At 36.9% G+C, this 16,878-nt stretch overlaps 1 protein-coding gene and 1 long non-coding RNA gene across 2 annotated transcripts in view; one reads left to right on the top strand and one right to left on the bottom strand.

Annotated features, from left to right (window-relative positions):
- Positions 1 to 16,878, top strand: part of LOC129740905 (ecdysone receptor-like) — a 618,558-nt gene that overhangs the window by 340,323 nt on the left and 261,357 nt on the right. The window lies entirely within an intron of this gene.
- LOC129740911 (uncharacterized) lies at positions 4,210 to 5,030 on the bottom strand. Its single transcript, XR_008736384.1, has 3 exons — positions 4,840 to 5,030; positions 4,409 to 4,624; positions 4,210 to 4,345 (listed from the first exon to the last, which is right to left on the bottom strand). It is a non-coding gene; the product is annotated as an uncharacterized LOC129740911 (long non-coding RNA).

Raw genomic sequence — 16,878 nt, 5'->3', positions numbered from 1 at the left:
TGTGTTCTGTGATGAACATTTGCTCAAAATTCGATGTAATTATAGATTTTTCTGTGATTTCGGCAACCTTGCCCCTAAGCCTTTCCAAGGTCTTTTAAATTCAAAATTGGAATCACAGCCCCCATGCTAGATCTTAATGCTTTGAAAGCGGTAGGGATCACTTAGAAAACCACCCCGAGCAGACTTTTATAGCAAAATTATACCTAATTTTGCTATCATGCCTTGAAACTAAAATGAGGTATCATTTTGCCCGAATAAAGGTGGTACAATGCCAAAATTTGGGTCTCACTTTTCATATATGGATACCTCAATCATGTCAAGTGTAGGTTTCACTGAAACCTTAATGATACCTCGTTTAACCACCATTTCAAAATGCGTTTTGAGAGCATAATGATGCCACTTTTTGGCTTCAACTGCTTCCAAAATTTGGTATCGATGTGCTTTCAAAATTTCTTTCAAAATGCTGGCAAAACGAGGTATCATTTACCTGTCGAGGAAACCAAAATATGGCATACATATGCTATCAGCATATGCAATTCAGATACCCAAATTTTTCGCATTTTACCACCTATATCAGGGCAAAACTATCCCAAATCTTGCTAACAAGGCATGATAGCAAAAATTTACATACATAATTCAAATATTAAAGTTTGCTTTGTGAGGTAAATCGCAATGAATTACTGAAATCACCTATATTGCGATGAATCATCTAATAGGATGGAATCTCTGAAAAAAAATCGCCTGTATTTATGCAATCATCCGACATTACACTAGCTATAAAAAATAAGTATGCATACCTTGCAAAAAAATCGCCTTCACTTATGCATTGTGTATAATACTTATATCATGAGAACATAGTATCGGTAATTTTTTTTTCTTATTTTAATAGCATTTTTTTAGGAGTTCACAAATCTTCTGAGATTTTAAGTTATCAACAAATCACTTTCAAGCAGAATTTTTTTTTCAACGAAAAATCCATTACCTTATTCAGGTACCATTATATTGAATTGAATTTATATTTTAAAAATCTTATTGCATTCAAAACTATCGTATTACTTTAACGTTTCTGTACAAAAAAAAAAGTGATGATTGTTGATTAAAAAAAAAAATTTAACATTATTTTTCCTCGTCCAAATCATTGCCCAATCTTTATGAAGGGATTTAAAATGTGTTTTAAAGTGATAAACCTGATTGCAAAATCAGATTTATACTTTTTAAATTGTTGGTTCTAATCAATCTAGAATCAAATAATTTCATCTTTTTCACTAAAGTTTTGCTGAAGACTGGCAAGCATTTACTTGTGGTATTGTTTTTAATATTTAGTTATTGTCATGTGAAATAGTTGAAAATATTTGCAAAAAAAAATCACAATTTTTTTTTTTTTTATATGCGGCAGCTTTATGAGAAATCACACGGCCCTTTTGAGGCCAAAACTTCTCACCGCGGGGGAAAGTTGGGTAAATGAAATGGGTAGGATTTGGAGGAGACCGCAATACACCGGGCGAATTAGGAATGTGTCCCACTTAAACTCCGGTTGCTCTCTGACAAGTCAAACCCTGGCGAACCAGGACTGGGCTTGCCAATGAGCCGTATTACGAGCGAGGGTATTTTATATCGGTTGTATGATGATGAAATGTGTAACACTGTGTCATGTGAAGTGAGCAACAAATAGTAGCTTTGGTTTGGTTTGTTTGCTGGATTCGTCGTGATATTAAGTAGTCTTGTGTCATCTGAAGTGAGCAACAAATAGTAGCCTTTGTAGGGCTGAGTTTTGTTGTCACAGTGAGTAATATTGTGTCATGTGTAGTGAGCAATGTTTGAATTTTGTTGTCACAGTGAGTAGTTTTGTGTCATGTGAAGTGAGCAACAAATTGTAGCCTTTGTAGGGCTGAGTTTTGTTTTCACAGTGAGTAATATTGTGTCATGTGAAGTGAGCAACAAATAGTAGCCTTTGTAGGGCTGAGTTTTGTTGTCACAGTGAGTAATATTGTGTCATGTGAAGTGAGCAATGTTTGAATTTTGTTGTCACACTGAGTAGTATTGTGTCATGTGAAGTGAGCAACAAATAGTAGCCTTTGTAGGGCTGAGGTTTGTTGTCACAATGAAAAGTATTGTATCGTGTGAAGTGAGCAACAAATAGTAGCCTTTGTAGGGCTGAGTTTTGCTTTCACAGTGAGTAGTATTGTGTCATGTGAAGTGAGCAACAAATAGTAGCCTTTGTAGGGCTGAGGTTTGTTGTCACAATGAAAAGTATTGTATCGTGTGAAGTGAGCAACAAATAGTAGCCTTTGTAGGGCTGAGTTTTGTTGTCACACTGAGTAGTATTGTGTCATGTGAAGTGAGCAACAAATAGTAGCCTTTGTAGGGCTGAGGTTTGTTGTCACAGTGAATAGTGTTATGTTGGGCCCTACCTGTCATCTAACCTTACTCGATTCAAAAACTTTGAGCCCATGATAGTTTTCTCTTGAGATTAGCATAGATTGGCGTATAAAAATGAGTAAGTCTGTAATAATATTTACAACTTGGATACCATAAAACAGAATCTCCATTAAAAGGTATATAACTGCAGCAATTGTAAAAAAAATCTACGTCAAACGAACAATAGAATATTTGATAAATGACCAAACAAGACCATACTACTAATGACAATGCTGTTCCTCTAAAGCCTCATCGCTAACTCTGAACATCTTCTCAGAGCAACTTTCCTCAATCTGTTTCGGTTGAAAGAAATAGCACTCCTATTTTTAATTCCCAATATTATCTTCCTGGACTGCCTTTATATTATTGTTTTTTAAAATCGTAACATCTTTCTTCGACTACCTTAATTGAATTTCAAGTCTAACCGAACAATAGACAAATCTACCAAAAAGCGTTGAAACGAGAAAGAATTATTGATAACAGGAAACTGTCCAAAAAGCATTCTGATCCAATGAGCCTCTAGTTCTTGTAAAATGCTTGATTTAAGAATAAGCCTTCGAAATTCATAAACCGCAAATGCACACTTACTAGAGCATTGGGGAGACGAATACTCCTACCTTTACCTTGCCTAGTAACACATTGAACAGTTATTAACCCGTGACCCATTACAGTCTAGGATATGGGAACACCTCTGAATCTACAGAATACCGGACCTGAAATATAAAACTTTATTAAACAAATTGTATGAAAAATTATATCAGGTCAAACAATCATTACTGATCGGACCATATTGAACACTGGTAAGACGTTTGTTTAAAGCCGTGGGGCCAACACGTAGGTTCCGTTTCACTGGTGTTTATCAGTGATCCGTTCGTGTTCGCAAGATCTGGTGTGATACTCTCACTATTCGATTCTTTAAGATCTTGCGCGACAAGGCATACCCATTTATATCAAAGTGATATAAATGAGCCTCTTACCATGCCCACGGAAAAAAAAATCACAATTTTTTTATAAGTTTTTGGAAAAAGTTCTAGAAAAATCATTGTTTTTGAAAAAAAAACTGAAGATTTAAAAAAATATTACATCCAATCTATACACTCTATGATTATTCGTGAAAATTTGTAAAATAGTTTAGAAATATGTTAATTGATTCTAAACATTTGAATTTGAATATGATTTGAAATTGTTATTGGCCCGTTGATAAAAGATTGCTCATCGTTGATCTACCTAAGGATTGACTCGTTTCATTATAGTATTGTAAAAACGCCTGAACTTATGCATCTATATGTGGAGGCTGATGATCATAACATAACGCAATGCGATGTTTATAAGCTTCGTTTGTATCATTAATATCGCCAGCACATATAGTTGCATACGTGGAAGCGATTAACATAAAGAAACAAAAAATTATCACCATACCTACAGTTTTGGGTTTAAATTTTGATTTCTGCACACCAAATCCGAAATTTCAGATATTATCTAACATTATAGAGCTGAACTATGAATTTAGAGCTGATTTTAAACATAAATGTGGATCTCAATTCCAATTCTAATTTTTTATTTCTATTCTCTGAATTTGTATACTATCATTCACCTGTTTCATATTCAGACATTTCTTACTGACTAGCATTTCTTAATCTGATTTTTTAATCTGAACCGGTTAATGAATATCTGGAAGCTGATCTGATCCTTGAATTAAATATGAAGTTTCTTCGCAATTTCGAAGACCTTGCGCGTATAGCATTCGGTAATTCACAATCTACGGTAGCACTCAAAACAGATAAATTTAATTCCTTATCATATAATTCGGTTATGTATTATCAGACATGAAAAAACTATAACAAAATCAGTTCATATTCAACAACGCTAATTGATGGTGATATTAACACTTAACAGTATTCTGGCATGGGAGAGCACCTCACCGAAGCTGAAATTGTAGAAAAAGTAAACGTTAATTGGATGATTGCTTTAACCAAACATACTTACTTACCTGGTTAGCTGCTAGTTCATGAACTCCTGCAATTCAAGTGAGGATTATTGAACATATCCGAAAGAATAGTCCGACACGTTCTATTCACACCTGGAAGTTCCATAAACACCGGTCCTGCTGTGTAACAATAACCAATCCTGGGAGTAGCATAATCCAAAGCAGCAAGCATCGGAAAGCCCACAATTCCTTGTTTTTGGGGTTTCGAGCGGCATGCATCTAGAAATATAAACATGAAAGACGAGCAAGTCATGAATGTTGGAAAATTATATAGAAACAAAAAAATACATATTTCCGATGCCTAATCTTTTCAAAAACAATGTTCTACTTATGTTAGTTAAAGCTGATGAACTTGTAAATAAACTCAGCACCTATTTTTCTTGAAATTCTTACACTAAGTTGAACTAGGTTGGGCTTAATTAGTAGACACTTACTTGTTGTAGAATTGAAACAGTTCCTGATAGGCAGAGATCCATCGAACAAATTTCCGGCAGTTGTAGATCCGTATCTGGTTTGTACATTCTTGGAAACCGAACTGTATGCTCCTATTTGTGAGCCAGACCGAACCGAATCTTTCAAAAACCAAACTAACAGGTAAATTGATAAGCTGTTAGCAGCATAACCAGGCACAACACAACTCATTATGGCACAAAAAGTCGCACATCCGAATTCGCGTTCTTCTTCTTCTTCTTCTCCTCTTAATGGCGAGCTTGTTCAGCTAAACTGCCAAGAATTCGCGTTCGCGAGAACAAAACAAAAACATTGACATTTGATGCACGCTTATAAAATTATACACAAACGTAAGTTTCTCGATTTATCAAAACAGAATTTCCAAATCGTAAATTCAAATGATATAAAGTTTACATGTTTTTGTTCTAAATTAAACAAGCGATGCATACTTAGTTAATTATCAGATTATTGAATCAGTTAAAATTGTAAGAGAAAAAAAAAGGATGAAATATTTATTTTTAATAAATTGGAAATAATTATAAAATTAACGTAAAATATTAACATTGCAACGGTAATTTTCAACACAATTATTTGTATCGATTTGAAAGATCTGATATCTTAAAAAAAATTCATTTTTCGTGATAAATTGAGTAAATCGTCCCTCGAGTTTTCAAATTCTACTAAAGCAATAATTTTGCAAGAATTAAAAGAGGTTGAATTAACATTACTTAAAATTATCACTTATTAATTGTGATAAACAATTGAATTTTATACCTAAAAAAGCACATCTGCAAATGAATGAATCAATAAAGTTTGTATATTTTGGCATTAATTTCGTCAATTTCTCCAGTGTCTTTGCATGAAAAATTAGAAAATAGATTTTAAGAATGTCGTTATTGAATGTGTAGTGTGTAGTTTAAAAATATGTACAAAATCTTATAAATAAAATCTGCTTTTGATAAGAAGTGTGTGTGGACTAGCACAGAAGGCGGTCTTAGCGTCTTCCATTTTATTTGCGAGACACTGAGACTGTCTCAGGCTTCCAACAACAACAACAACAGGTAACAAAATTCGCCTCATAACAAAAATCGCAGTTTAGGTTGCGTAATGTGGACTAGGCTTTAGAGACTCATTTTGATATTTTATGATTTGCACATATGGATTAAATTTTATGATATTGTCCGTGACAATGAAAGTTGGATTTTAGGCTAAGTTTTTCAGTCGCAATTATACTTGAAATTTGACTTTAAAAAGTTTATCAGAGTTTAACTTGTTTAAGCATTATACACAGATATTATAATGTTTAGGAAAAAAATACAAAACTGATTTGAATTAAATATAAAAAGCTGCTTTAAAATATGTTCTGGTCAAGGCAGTAGTTTGTTCGTTAATTTTTTGACGATTGACTGATTTAGCTCGGAAACTTTTATTTTCTATTTTTTCAACCAACAATTCATCAAAACTAAAAATGGTATACAAATCTGACTATTCGTCTAATTTTACAAAAATCAGTTTAAAAAACAAGAACCTCAGTTTTCTGTTAATTGAAAATTTATGATTCTTGGATGATGCCTGATTTTGCTTTAAGTATATTACGCCTACGCCTTATTATGTTTTCAGTTTGCTGTCAAAACCTTATTTTTGTCCCACTTTGATATTTTTTTAAAAGTTGAAAATACCTTATTGGTGCCTAGTTTTTGGACATATGGTCAGAGATACCGGTCCATAAAACTTCAGCAGACCCCTGCTGAAACCAGAAAGAAGAAGAAGAAGAAGTGCCTAGTTTTGCCATCGTTACTGTTTGCTCTAGATTCGGGCATCAAGTCTGCTCGGGATATTCTTATAATACTTCTTTATATTATCCTGGAAAAAACCAAACACTAAATTCAATCTGATTTTTCATCATAGAAAATTGAATACCAAATAATGCTATCATTTTGATCTCACTTTCCTGCTCTATCAGAAAAAATGGTACCCTAATGATGCCTCTTTTTGCTATCATGGAAAAACCAAAACCAAATAGTGCTTTCATTATGGCCTCAATTCCTTATTAAGGTATTAATAAGGCATCATCTTTCGACATATTGATGCTCCAACGAAACCTAATTTTGCCATCGGCAAAAATGCGATACTTAATTATGCTATCATTATGGTATTGATAGCTCATTTTGGTTACTGTTTGCTATCGATTCAGGCATCAAAGTCTGCTCGGGACTGAAGTAGATGATTTCAATTAAAAAGATGCGTTCAAATTTAAGAATCACACAACACATTTGAAGATGTTCAAAACACAAAAGCCCTAGCTTACATTTTTACCAATTATTATAGAAATACAAGAAGTATTTGTAGAATGCAAAAAATAGATAGCTGAAAAGCTAATAAACCTATATAAAAACTAAAAACTGATTTAAAATCATTTTTTAACTTTATTTGATTAAGGATTCCCATTTTGCTTATGTTTTATAGTTTTAGAAATACAATGTTTGAGAAAAAAACGAAATTCTACAATTTATAAAAATATTTGAAAAAAATAATTTATTTCTGACATCACAATAGGATGTTTTAAAGATTTGAATATATTTATTTATTATTTTTTTACATAGTATTCCGTCTCACGACATAACTTGACGAACATAATTCCTAAAATTCACTCGGTTCATAGCAACCGTTCTCCAATTTCTCGGGCACCCCACGTTCACCAGATCACGCTCCACTTGGTCTAACCACCTCGCTCGTTGCGCCCCCGCTCTTCTTGTTCCTACCGGATTCGTAGCGAACACCTGTTTTGCAGGACAGTCGTCCGGCATTCTCGCAACATGTCCCGCCCAGCGTATCCGGCCAGCCTTCACCACCTTCTGGATACTGCGTTCGCCGTAGAGGCGCGCGAGCTCGTGGTTCATCCTTCGCCTCCACACTCCGTCCTCCTGTACGCCGCCAAAGATGGTTCTTAACACTCGTCGCTCGAATACTCCGAGTGTACGCAGGTCCTCCTCGAGCAATATCCATGTCTCGTGCCCGTAGAGAACAACCGGTCTAATGAGCGTCATATACAGGTTACACTTCGTGCGAGGGCTAAGTCTTCTCGACCGCAGTTGCTTGTGGAGTCCATAGTAGGCACGACTTCCGCTGATAATTCGCCTCCGGATCTCACGGCTGGTGTCATTGTCTGCGGTCACCAGTGAGCCGAGATAGACAAAGTCTTCGACTATCTCCAGCTCGTCGCCGTCGATCGTGACCTTGTTATTACTGGACAAGCGGGTTCGGTCGGTCTCGGATCCGCAGGCCAGCATGTACTTCGTCTTGGACGTATTAATCATTAACCCAATCCTTCCTGCTTCGCGTTTCAGTTTGCGGTAGATCTCCTCCACCGCCGCAGATGATCTGCCGACTATATCAATGTCATCGGCAAAGCAGATAAGTTGACTGGATCTGTTGAAAATCGTACCCCGCATTTCGCCCACCGCTCGTCGAATAACACCTTCTAGCGCCACGTTGAACATCATGCAGGATAGACCATCACCTTGTCGAAGCCCCCTGCGCGATTCGAATGAACTCGACAATTCACCCGAAATCCGAAACAGCACTGCGTTCCATCCATCGTCGCCTTGATCAGTCTGATCAGCTTCCCGGAAAAGCCGTTCTCGTCCATGATTTTCCATAGCTCGTTACGGTCGATCGTGTCGTATGCGGCTTTGAAGTCGATGAATAGATGATGCGTAGGGACTTGGTGTTCACGGCATTTTTGAAGGATTTGCCGCAATGTGAATATCTGGTCCGTCGTAGACCGTCCCTCCATGAAGCCGGCCTGATGACTTCCCACGAATCTGTTTGCTTGTGGCGTTAGGCGGCGGAGTAGGATTCGGGACAACACTTTGTAGGCGGCATTGAGGACAGTGATCGCTCGGTCGTTCTCACAGTCCAATTTGTCGCCCTTCTTGTAGATGGGGCATATTACCCCCTCCATCCACTCCTCCGGTAGCTGTTCTATGTCCCAGATCCGGATTATCAACCGATGTAGGCAATCGGCCAACCTGTCCGGGCCCATTTTGATGAGTTCAGCTGCGATGCCATCCTTCCCAGCCGACTTGTTTCTATTCAGCTGGCGAATGGCTTCCTTAACTTCACTCATCGTTGGGAGTGGCTTAGGGTGGTCTAACCGGTTTTACAGAAACCGGTAAAACCGGTAAAACCGTCCATTTTCTCAATACCGAAATACCGACTTTTGGGACGGTAAAAAACCGGTATTTCCGGTAATTTTTTCATAATTATTTGGCATTGTTCTAAAATTGACAAAGCTGGATGTTTCTTTTTTTATCAAATATTTATGAGTAGAAATACCCAAATTTTGTTCAACCAGCTTCAAAATCCAAGCTCAATAAACCTTTCTTCAAGGTTTATGTGAGATTTGATCATTGCTAAAACTTGTCGATATAACTTTTTGAATTAAAGCTTTTTTCATGAATCTAAACACATTTCAGTTCAGCTATCCAACTAGCGCTCCAAAACATTTAAAGACTGTACAAGTGTACAATGACTGAAAAAAGATACAGCTACAAGAAATTTAAGATTGAATTTTTCATTGATAAGCTGGAATTTGGTAAAATTGGCAAAAATGTTTCATCTATAAACAGGCCAAGTTTTTTAAAAATCGTTCTAGGCGGTGCCGGGCTTTCACAAACTTGAATTTTAAAACCAAAAATATTAAAAACTGATTAGAAACTTCCTTATTTGTTTCAAAACATAAAATGTTTCAACAGATTCAGTATTTAAACACATGTTAAACTGTTTGTATGAATTTTTTATCAATATTTTCAAGGTAATTGATGGAACTCTATTGTTTTTATTTTTAACACCGTTGAAGCATTTTCTTTTTCCAGGCAAAGCAGTAACAAAGTTTTTATAACTATTATAGCAACAAAGAGCGTATGGATCAGATCCAAACAACTATATTTTTTGATGAGTTTTGACTGGTTTTTAAAAGATTTTTATTTCAATTTGTTCGTTTTATTTTTGGGAAGGCAAACTTAATGCGAACATGACCTAGGTTGCGGGGAAAACATCCGTATCTTAGATAACGATAATCTGTTATTCTGTTAGACAACCAAAAACTTTGTGAAAGTGTTTTGAGTTTTGTTTATTAATCAGTTAAGTCATTGTTTTAACGAAAAATCTTTTTGTATATCCAATTTCATATCATTTTCATGAAAGACTATATAAACTTTTACTACATCTGTAAAATCTGTTCTAAAATATGAATACTGCTATACAGAGTATAGGACAAAAATTCGATGAAAATAATATGAAACTTTTAGAATTTCCGCAACCTCACCTCATTATGATAATAAAATCAAGATGATAAATAGTATGATTGTCATGAGGATGATGATAGATTTATGACAAAGGGTTAATTTAAAGGTACAATACCATATTTTTCCATTGGAAATGTTGTTAAATCTATTGCGTTATAAATTCTGCGCATTTTATGCCATTACTACTGCAATTAGACGAAACCTTTTCATGAATTTGTTATATTTTGAAAAATACCGGTTTTACCGGTTTTATCGGTTTTATAAATTACAAATACCGAAATACCGGATTTGAAAAAAACCGGTAAATCCGACCACCCTAGAGTGGCTCCTCTTCGTCGTTGGCTACGCCGGCGATGTACCTTCCCCCACCGTCTTGATCTCCTGCATGTGCGCCGTTCAGGTGTTCATCGAAGTGCTGCTTCCACCTTTTGATCACCTCACGATTGTCCGTCAGGATACCCCCGTCCTTATCCCGGCACATTTCGGCTTGCGGCACGAAGCCTTTGCGGGATGCGTTGAGTTTCTGATAGAACTTTCGTGTTTCTTGGGAACGATGCAGCTGCTCCAGCTCCTCGAGCTCCTCCTCCTCCAGGCGGCGCTTTTTCTCCTGGAAAAGTCGGACTCGCTGCCTCTTCCGCTGTCGGTGATTTTCCACATTTCGACGGGTGCCTCTTTGCACTACTGCCGCCCGCGCGGCATTTTCTTCGTCCATCACCCTCCTACACTCCTCGTCGAACCAGTCGTTCCGTCGAGATCGCTCCACATAACCGATGACGTTCTCCGCCGCACTGTTGATGGCTGTTTTGATGGTATCCCAACAGTCCTCGAGAGGGGCTTCGTCAAGCTCGCCCTCTGCCGGCAGCGCTGCTTCAACCGATTGCGCGTAGTCTGCCGCGACCTCAGGTTGCTTCAGTCGCGCGATGTTTAACCGAGGCGGGCGCCGGTTTCGCTTGTTGTTCACTACGGAGAGTTTTGGGCGCATCTTCACCATCACCAGATAATGGTCCGACTCGATGTTGGCGCCCCGACAGGATCTGACGTCGATGATGTCCGAGAAGTGCCGGCTGTCGATCAAAACGTGGTCGATCTGTGATTGCGTTTGGTACGGTGATCTCCAGGTGTACTTGTGTGGGAGGCGGTGCTGAAAAAAGGTACTACGTACGGCCATTCGTTTGGAGGCGGCGAAATCAATGAGTCTGAGGCCGTTTTCGTTGGTCAGCTGGTGCGCGCCGAACCTTCCAATTGTCGGTTTAAATTCCTCCTCCTGGCCGACCTGAGCATTGAAATCCCCGATGACGATCTTGATATCATGTTTTGGGCAACGGTCGTATTCACGCTCCAGCTGCGCGTAGAATTCGTCTTTGTCGTCACCGGTACTTCCGAGGTGAGGGCTGTGCACGTTGATGATGCTGATGTTGAAGAACCGGCCCTTGATTCTCAACCGGCACATTCGTGAGTTGATCGGCCACCACCCGATCACGCGCTTTTGCATCTTTCCCATCACTATAAAAGCTGTTCCAAGCTCGTGTGTGTTGCCGCAGCTCTGGTAGATGGCACGACCATCTGGATACGTTCGTACCGTGGAGCCCTTCCAGCATACCTCCTGCAGCGCTACGATGTCGATTTTGCGGCTCTTCAATTCGTTGGAGAGCACGTGGGTACTGCCCACAAAATTTAGAGATCGGCAGTTCCATGTTCCAAGTTTCCAATCGCTAGTCCCTTTTCGTCGCGTGGGTCTTTGCCGATTTCCATCCGAAATTTGTTGTTCGTTATTCGTTGCTTATGTTTTTTTTAGTAGTCACAGGCTCTCAAGGCCCGCAGCTAACCCCACTATCTCGCAGGAGGACCGTCGTGATGTTGCTGTTTTGGGTCCCGAACACCACCAGGACGTTGTTGCACTCCGCACGCCGCCCCTAACATGGAGAACAGACGCGTACGAAGCCCCCTAACTCATTCTGCATGCGACCAAAGCATCCACCGGGGTTGGGTACCCGATCTCCGCTAAGGTTGCTCGCACCCCAGCTAGTACCACGGGGAGGTAGAGAATCGGAGTTGCAGACAAGAGGTGATATGACCACTACCCGAGGGTTGGGTGTATGGGGTCTCGAGTTGCACATTGTCTACTTCACTAGCCAAAAGATTTGAATATAAAAGATTTTAATTAATTTAACAACTCTCTTGAAGAGTGCAGAACGTTTTTCTCTCCAAAATATTGAAGATTAATTTAATTTTAATTTTTTCTAAATTCGTCAAAAAACTGAATTATCGTAGAACTGAAAAAAAATTAAAAAGAATCATTATGTTATATTTTGTCAGAAGTGAATTGTGAATGTGAAAATGTGAATTTGATTGTCTTGAAAATTGATTCTTCATTTATTTTCTTTGCCAGGAATTAACCACTTGGTGGCATCTTTCCCTATATCCTTCATTTCATGATTTTTTAATTATATCTTAATTATCAATTAAGAAAATGGGAAAAGTATGTCCATTAAGAAATTAACAACAATTTTTCTTCTATTCATTATTCATAAATTCTCTGGTGAAAATTTTCGTGTCATCCGTACCAGATTAAATAATGTTTAAAAGGTTTCATGATAGCTTGAAATTCAAGATTAAATCGATGAAAGTTATTTCAGAATTTAATTTAGATTTAGAAATACATTTTTGATCAAAATTCACAATGAAAAATCAACTTCAGACTTGATAAATACAATAAAATGTTTCCAAACGCTATTCTCATTTTGGGGCGACTGTTTAGTTTACTTTTAATGGGTTGATTCTCGGCTTTCAGTTTCATGTTTTTTTAGTAAAAACGACTTTATTTTTACATATCCAACGTTTCGATCCTTATAGGATCTTCATCAGGGACTAAAATTTATTACAAAATTAAGCTACGTCTACAGAATCTAAGTGATTCTTACCGAAAAAGTTGTCGTTTTGTATTAAATTTTAGTCCCTGATGAAGTTCCTATAAGGATCGAAACGTTGGATATGTAAAAATAAATCCGTTTTTACTAAAAAACTTGAGACTGAAAGCCGAGAATCAACCCATTAAAGCAAACGCTGTTCAGAAAAATTAATTGGACTATTGCTAGCATATCAATGTTTTTAAATTAATTTCAATTTCATTGCAATGATTATCAAAAATTTATCTCAAATATTTGCTCTTTTGAACGTTAAATTGCAAATGAGAATCATTAACATTGTTTTATCTAAACTTTTTGCTAAATTTGATATGAAGAAACACAGAAAAAAAACCCAATTTAAATATTTTTCAGTTTTTTTTTCAACAACAAGTGTAGATATTACTTACATTTATAAAAAAGACCTTAATGACAAGTTTCCTTAGTGAGCTCATAAGCCGATAATTTTTGGACTTCTTGAGTCCTTGGTAGACAAAGTACGAAATTAATTTTTTTATCAAATTTTTTTTGCCGGGAATATATAGATTTGCAGATTGAAGTTTTATTAAAGGATATCGAAATAAATTTAAAAAGAGAATGGATTAAACAAATTATAATTTCATATCTTATTTATCAAAATTTACTTCGGATTTAATTCAATGAGAACAAATTTAAGCAGAAGGGGCAGTAGAACCTCCATCCCCTTTCACTATTTGGACCTTTTTCACTAGATATTAAAGTTATTTTTTATTGGCTGATTTTTAAAAATTTCCAAGCTAGCTCTAGGGCCGCGCCTGGTTTTTATACACATATTTGATGCAATATTTGATAAAATCAGTATTCTGCTTAAAAGGCGCATATAGCTTGCTTCGGCCAACAAACAACACGAAACGACCAACTTATTTTTACAAAATTTATAGTTTCGTAAACCTCGTAATGTAACTTAAATATGTTTTTCATGCAATATTCAGCTACAACACTTCAGTTTTCCGTTATTGAAATTCTAAGAAAAAAAAATCCGAAAAAACATGCTTCGGGGAAAAAACACTGTAGATCAGCTACGGAATGCTCAAACAAAATTTCACTTTGTTTCCAAGAAAGCTGAAGTTTGAAGTTATACGTTGCTCATGAGGATTTTTTTTTTGAAATTTTTTAAAATCATGACCACAAAAATGTTAAAAAGTGGTGTAAAAACCGTACTTTTCAATCAATGAACCGTCAAAACTGTGTCACATCAGATAAATTTTGAAAAAAAACGATTAAAAAGTTCACGTAATTTGGAACATTTTTGCACAGATTGTCCAAATTCGAAACACAGAATTTTTGACGTATTTTTAAAAGTAACTGTTTTTCGAACTTTTTGTCAATTAGCATTTTTTTCATATTTTCTTGCACTAAAATACAATTTTGCACTGGCTTTTCAGTATGTTGACTCAAGATTCCCGATATAAATTTATTCTCAACAGAAAGCCAAATTTATACCGATTCTAGTAGTGTTATCACATTAGCGTTGCGTTACTTTACAAAAATATGTAAAATAGAAATATGTATTTTATATCAACTTTACAAAATTTCTGTGGTCATGATCTTGTAAAATTTCAAAAATATATATCCTTATGTGCAAAGCATAGCTTCTAATTTTAGCTTTCTTTGACACTTATTTAGTGAAATATTTTTTGAGCATTCCGTAGCTGATCTACAGTATTTTTCCCGAAGCATGTTTTTCGGTTTTTTTTTTCTTAGACTTTGAATAACGGAAAACTGATATGTTTTAGCTGAATTTTGTATGAAAAACATGTTTGAATTACATCACGAGGGTTCCAAAACTATAATTTTTTTTTAAATCGCTTGAGAAACAAAAGAGATATAGCGGTTTGAAGCGAGGAGTGTCAAATTGACACTCAAGGTCTGATTTGGGAGTTTTTTCCTGGGCTTTCAGGGTGCGTCCATAAAAAAGTAATGATGCAAAATTAAATATTTCAAGAATTCATTAAGGTTTCCCAACGAAATGGTATTATTTTGATGCACATTTATTCGTTTTAAATCCCTGAGTTGTACCAATATTTTGAACCATATCTAAAGTGAATTGAAAATTTAAGATCTACAGGGCAGACCTGTTGGTACATTTTTCCTCGACCAGCTCCAAGTGCTAAGATTCTACTTTCAGAACCAGTCAGACGAACATAATTAAATCAACCAATGAAACCACTAGCTTGTCGCCTACATTACACTATCTAGGCTTTCGTCAAGGCTTTCCACCTTTCACTTTCTTCCAGAGCAAGCCAGCCAGAGCCAAGCAAGTCAATCGCAACAGGTTATTTCCTTGCCCCCTGGCAGAACCAGAATCAGAATCAGAAAATTTACCTACGTACCTATAGTGATTGTCCTATGTAGATCCAAGATTTTATTTTCCCTTCCAATAGAACTTGGCAATTGACGGTTCCTCGAGCATTGATTTAAATGTCATCGTCATCGTGGTCGGACGGAGGAACTGGTTTTTGAGCCCAACCGAGGAACCCAAGCAATTTAAATCGGGATATTTCTTAACCGAGCTCAACAGGGGTTGTTTATTTTCCTGCACCGCCATTCATTGATACGTGTAGGCCGTCCTTTCCGGCAGTATGGTAATTTTAATTAATCGTGTTGGGCCTCTAAGTCTGGAACGGTCTTGTCCGGGGCAATATGTACGTTGCTCATGTGTCCCTAGTTTTGAGCAAATTAAGATTAATAGCTTCCTCGGTATTGAGCCTTCTCGGTTTAAATAAATTATTCCTAGGACCTTGTGGGTATTTTTCAATTTTTCTGAGGAGCATGTTTGCAGTTCCGTTGAATCTTGAAGAAGGAGAAAGTTGATCTGATTGAAGTCCAGCTTATTCGTGGACATTCTGTGAATTTCAAATTGTAATTTAGATCTCTGTTTTAATTTTCATGATTTTTTTTTAATGTTATCTATATACCCTTCTCTAGGCTCTTCGATTTTGATTTTGTTCTAGATTTCTTACATTATCAGAAGAATGACTCAACCAAAACTCCACACAGCAGGGATTCTTACTATAGGCTACCAAAATCCACAGCCAAGTGGCCGGAATCACACGTCGAATCGAATTGAAGCCCATTCCGAAGCTAATTGCCATTAAATTAGACGCTCCTGGCCACGGCTCCTGAACGGCGAACGAAAACAGAAAACAAAACCTACCGATCCACTTTCCGAATAAAGAGCTGCTATCCAAATCCAAAGCTTTGTAGTAGAAACGTAAAAGGAATTCAACCTTCCTGGTCCCTGAAAAATAGAGCAAACCGAAGCCAGGGCCCTTCCAAACCTGATGGGCGATACGCAAGCAAGACACTTGCTTGCTCGATTTTTTTTCCCGCATTTTCAACTTCAATCCGGTCTTTCGAGTGGGTTCTTGTGAGAATTTTTTTTGCTTCCAAATAAATAAGCTTAAAGCAACAGAAAAAAAAAACCAATCCAATTCGATAGTAGGTAAAATTTTGCCTGGCGCGTTCTATTCTTGAATTAGATTCGACTCACTTCAAAAGCGAGAAACCTCGACGCAGTGGACGAACCAAAAAAAATGAATCACAACACACCACCAACCAGAAAGTTAATTCTTTTTGCTGCGTTCCTCGAAGCTAGATGCTTCTTTTTGCAAGTGCCCTGCTGAATTGTGTTTTGACTTTTCGCTGTTTTAGCTGCTTCTTTTAGCCCAACAAGAATCGATTGGACCTGTAGAGGAACCCCGATTTTTTGCCAATCTTGTTTTGGACTTGCAAGTTCTTCTGTTTAGAAAAAAAAAATCACACCTTAAAA

This window comes from Uranotaenia lowii, chromosome 2, assembly GCF_029784155.1.
Source record: "Uranotaenia lowii strain MFRU-FL chromosome 2, ASM2978415v1, whole genome shotgun sequence".
Taxonomy (NCBI): domain Eukaryota; kingdom Metazoa; phylum Arthropoda; class Insecta; order Diptera; family Culicidae; genus Uranotaenia; species Uranotaenia lowii.
The sequence above is the reverse complement of the archived record's forward strand: the minus strand, read 5'-3'. Positions and strand labels throughout refer to the sequence as shown.